The sequence below is a fragment of the Octodon degus genome, unplaced genomic scaffold (genome assembly GCF_000260255.1).
Source record: "Octodon degus isolate 3935 unplaced genomic scaffold, OctDeg1.0 scaffold00287, whole genome shotgun sequence".
Lineage (NCBI taxonomy): Eukaryota > Metazoa > Chordata > Mammalia > Rodentia > Octodontidae > Octodon > Octodon degus.
In genome coordinates, this window is record NW_004524863.1 from 256,639 (window position 1) to 262,146 (window position 5,508).

General features: G+C 40.3%; 1 pseudogene; it reads left to right on the forward strand.

Annotated features, from left to right (window-relative positions):
• The first annotated feature begins 4,564 nt into the window (after positions 1-4,564).
• Positions 4,565-5,292, forward strand: LOC101582053 (annotated as a pseudogene).
• The last annotated feature ends 216 nt before the right edge of the window (positions 5,293-5,508 follow it).

Consider the following 5,508-nt stretch of genomic DNA (forward strand, 5'->3'; position numbering starts at 1 on the left):
TGCTGGGGGATTGAACCGTGGTCCCTGTGCTTTGCTAAGCTTGTTCTAAGTAGGTGTTTTAGACCACTGAGCCTCTCACCAGCCTTTAAGAGGAAATATTAAGGATTATTGTGCGAAATTCATCATTCTTTGAGTTTCAATACTATGAATTATTCAGTCTTCAGGTTCTAAACAAAGTGGGTCAATTAAAACTCCTGAATATCAAATTACTAAAGGCACAGTCCATTTAAAAACTCAAGAGTGGAGTCTTCTAACTAGACTGGTATTATGCTTTTAACTGGAAACATTTTAAGCTTCCATTATAACTTTGTAATATGTCTAGCACTAAACTATTTTAATGCTTTAATATTAAAGCTCTTGGATAAAAGCTGGTATTGTAGCCCATAAAAGTGTTAATTAAAAGCCAGACTCAAGGGCACACCTATAATCCCAGCGTTCTGGGAAGCTAAAAGGCATGAGGATTAGAAATTCAAGTCTACACTGAGCAATTTAATAACACAGCAAGACCCTTTCTCAAAATATATAATTATAAAGGGCTAGGGATCTAGCTTACTGTAAAGGCCATGGTTCGGTCCCCAGCACCACACACACAGAACATTTATCTTCATTTATCAGTCCACTAATAGAACTGTAGAACAAAGGGTACAGCGACAACTTCTACCTCCAAACTTGCCAATTTTTTTTCTTTCTGAGACACAGCCTTGCTCTGTAATCCAACTGACCTTGCACCCACTATGAGTCTCAGCTAGCCTTGAACACTCATCAGTCCTCCTCCCTCAGCCTTCTGAGGGCTGGGACTACAGGTGTGCAACATCATGCCCAGCTTCTTTTATAAAGAAACCTAAGAGCTGGATGTGGTGGGGAAAGCCTATAATCCCAGCACTCTGGGAAGCCAGAGGATCCAGAGTTTAGGCCAACCTGAGCTACATGGTGACACACTGTCTTAAAAAAAAAAAAAAAGCTGAGTGTGGCAGTGCACATCTGTGATCCCAGCACTCTTGGAGGCTGAGATAGGATTGCAAGTTCCAACTCACGAGTGAATGATGATAGCAGTACCATAGCAATACCGTCTCAAATATGAAAACATGGGTGGAGCCGCTTGTAATGTCAGCACTCAGGAAGCTGCAGAAGGGAATTTCTAAGAGTTCAAGACCAGCCTGAACTATAATAGCAAGACCCTACCTCAAAATGTAGTTGGGGGGGAGGAACGCTGTGTAACTCAGCATAGGTTCAATCCCCAGTACAATAAATAAAAGCTAATTCTTTGGTTAGTCATTAAAACTGAAAGTTAGAAAAGTCCATGGAATGTTATTATGGGCTACTGTACTCAGAATATTTTGCTGAGTTTACACACCTATAATATTCAAATAACAGAACTTAACAAAAAAAAGGGTATACAGATGAATGTCCATTTTGTATCTGTGTATTCAAAGTGGTTAGGATAGATATATAGTACATTCTCTTTTTTTTTCAAAATTTTATTGATAAACAGATAGCAATGAGACAGTTTCAAATCAAATCGGTAGGACAGTTTCAATAACTAACACACTGCATATATTCTTAGTGGTTAATTGCTATACAAGATGCGGACTTGAGATCCTATTTACAAACACCATTAGAACAAATCATTCTATTCATTAAGAGAATGTAACTACATATCTATCCTAACCACTTATATAGTACATTCTCTTAATGAATAAAATGATTTGTTCTAATGGTGTTTGTAAATAGGATCTCAAGTCCGCATCTTGTACAGCAATTAACCACTAAGAAGAATGTATGCAGTATGTTAGCTATTGAAACTGTCCTAGCAATTTGATTTGAAACTGTCTCATTGCTATTTGTTTATCAATAAAATTGTGGAAAAAAAAAAGAAAAGTCCATGGGCTTGCTGAAGAAAGGAGAGTGGTTAATATACAGTTTTATCTAGAGACAACTAGCTTTTTTTTATTTTTATTTTTATTTTTTTACCATTTTTTCTGAAAGTATATGGGCTGCACTGAAAATCTTACAGGTCAGGTACTTAGGTAGAAATTCTATCCACAATGTTAGTAGCAATAATAAACACTGTCAGGGGCCAGGGAGATGGCTCAGTAGAATAAGCGCTTCCCTGGCAAGCAAACGGCCTGAGTTCAATCCCCGGTTCCACCAAAAAAAAAAAAATGATAAACACTTAAAATAATGTATTATTACCTAATTTTATCTTCTTAACTATCCTATAAGGTAGGTATTACTGTCCTCATTTTATAGATTAGGAAACTGAGGCCAAAAATAAGTTAATTACATTGCCTAAAATGGCTAATTATGGTGAGGTCCACCTGTAATCCCAGTACTTGGGAGACTGAGACAGGAGGATCTCAAATTCAAATGCATTTATTACTATATTCTTTTTTTTTTTTTTTGAACTGGGGATTGAACTCAGGCCCTTCTGCTTGCAAGGCAAGTGCTTATTCTACTGAGCCATCTCCCTGGCCCCTTCAAATGCATTTAGTATGTCTGTTTGAATATAGAAGTTGAGTTATAAAATGGTAATGTTAATATATAATTAAATACATTCACATCAATACCTAAATAATATAAATTCTGATTAAGTATTTGTAAATACCCAAGTAGGTGCCTTTGGATGTAAACAGATGAACTTGAATGACTTATTGCCAAGTAACCAATCGAGTACAGGCATGATGCATGAAAGCCATGCATACTTGATAACAGACATGATTGTGTCTAATATGCATCTTCAGAATTTAATATATTCAAAATAAAGAATTTATCACTTGCTGTAAGGGGCATATTTAATGTACTTGTGTGAAATACATGTTTTCTGAATTTTGGTGCCTACAATTTTTCATTGCTTTTATATGGACCATATTCTTAACTGTCAACATTTTTAGCAGCAATCCTGTCTCATAAGTCTTCAATTAACACTTGATTTAACAAACTTTGTGAAGCCCAACCTGCAAGAGGTTGTGACTTGGGTGAAGAATTCATGGGATAACATCACTGACAGCCATGCTGCCACTGCACTGCAAGCAGGCTACCTGGACAAGTAGTGCTCAATTAAAGAGACCTCTGTTGCTGGACATGAGAGATTGGACTCAAACATTCAGACCAGAATTCAGGGTTTAGAGAATTATGACATTCTAGAATATTACATGACTGAGAGCCAAAGAGATAGCTCATTAGAATAAGTGCTTGCCTGGCAAGTGCAAGGTCCTGAGTTCAATCCCTGGTACCACAAAAAAAAAACAAAAAAAAAAAAAAATCTGGGAGGCAGAATATTACATGACTGTATTTTAACAGATTTTGAGACAGGGTCCTACTTTGTAATGCAAGCTTGCCTTGAATTCACCATGTAACCTAGACTGGCCTTGAACTCCCAGTGATCCTCCTACCTCAGCCTCCTAAGTACCAAGATTATAGGCATGCAACACCATGCTCAGCTAAATGTACTTTTTTGTACATGAATAAATGTAGATTATTATACAGGGAAAAAAAGATATCTCCTGAAAATAAGCCTTATTGCATTTTTTGGAGCAAAAATAATGTAACCTAGGCCTTAGCCAGGTGTAGTGGCTGTCTCCCCACACTCAGGAATCTAAGGAAGGAGAATTGTGGCAAATTTGAGGCCTGCCTGGACTACATAGAGTTCAAAGCCAGTCTCAACTATATAGCAAGACCGTGTCTCAAAAAACTCAAAAGCAAAAAGGTCAGGCCTTATTTTCAGGGAAATAAGGAAGCAAGACCCTTTCTCTAAATCAATACTGAGGCAAGAGAATCAAATTGTAGCCCAGCATGGGCAATTTATCAACTGAGCATGACCCTGTCTAAAAATTTTTTAAAATAATTAAAAGGCTGAGGATGTAGCTCAGGGCAAAGACCCTGGTTGAATTCCCATTACTGCAAAAAATACCCTGAGGTAACCCAGATGATATTCAGACCATAAAATCTGGCTTCAGAATCTGCCCCATGAGAAATTTATAACTTCCCATTCCAATAAATTTCACTATCCAGGCGGCCAAGTAGCTCAGCGGATTAAAGCACCTGCAAGCAGGCACAGAGCTGGCGGAGTGGGGCATTTGATCCCTGGACCTGCCATGCCAGCCTCAAAGCCCTCCAACAAGGCATGTTGAGAGGGCAATTGAGACTGTGTGTGGTGGCCCGCACCTGTAATACCAGCATTTGGGAGGCTGTAAACAAGAATCACGATGAGTGCGCTCTAGTAGTGAGACCCTGAACACCCTGTAGACCCTTCTCTAAAAAATACAGATTAAAATAAAATAAAATAAATTTCACTATACCATTTAATCCTGATTCACCAATCCTAATCCTCACTGCACAGTAAAGATCTCCGAGATTTACAGATTTCAGAGCATTTTAAATGTTCACTGGGCCTTTCCATGCTGCTCAGGTAGGGTCCATACAGTGTTGTTCTTGATTGCCACCGTAACGTAAAGGGAAACCTTACAATGTCCGGAGCCCTTGATGTTCGGCAAATGAAGGAGGAGGACATCCTCAAGTTCCTTGCTACAGGAACCCACTTAGTGGCGCCAACCTGGATTTCCAGATGGAACAGTACATCTATAAAAGGAAAAGTGATGGAATCTACATCAAAAATCTAAAGCGGACTTGGGAGAAGCTCCTCCTGGTAGCTCCAGCCAGGAACACTGGCCAGCAGGCTGCTGCCACTGGAGTTACTCCTATCGCTGGCCACTTCACTCCTGGAACCTTCACTAACCAGATCCAGGCAGCATTCCGAGAGCCACGTCTTTTGGTGGTTACTGACCCCAGGGCTGACCACCAGCCCCTAACGGAGGCATCTTACGTCAATCTGCCAACCATTGCTCTGTGTAACACAGATTCTCCTCTGCGCTATGGGACATTGCCATCCCATGCAACAATAAGGGAGCTCACTCTGCGGGTTTGGTGTAGTGGATGCTGGCCCGGGAAGTGCTACGCATGCGCGGCACCATTTCCCGTGAACACCCATGGGAAGTCATGCCTGTTCTCTACTTCTAACGGGATCCTGAAGAGATTGAAAAAAAAGATCAGGCTGCTGCTGAAAAGACTGTGACCAAGAGGAATTTCAGGGTGAATGGACTGCACCAGCTTCAAGAGTTCACTGCTGCTCAGCCTGAGGTCGCAGATTGGTCTGAAGGCGTGCAGGTGCCCTCTGTGCCCATTCAGCATATTTCTACTGAAGACTGGAGTGCTCAACCAGCCACAGAAGATTGGTCTGCAGCCCCCACCGCACAGGCCACTGAGTGGGTAGAAACCACCACCAAGTGGTCTTGAGCTGTTCTGCCGACGCTTAAGCAAAATGGGAATGAGGCTGATGAAAAGACAATTTCTAACAAAAAAAATAATAAAAATAAAAAAATAAATGTTCACTAGTTCCCTTAAAAGACAACCACAGTCATCTAACACTAATCAGACTAAATAGTGTTAGCTGATCTGGTAATGCAGACCCATATTCGCGGAGTCCCTTTGTAAGAGCTGAGATGGTATGGA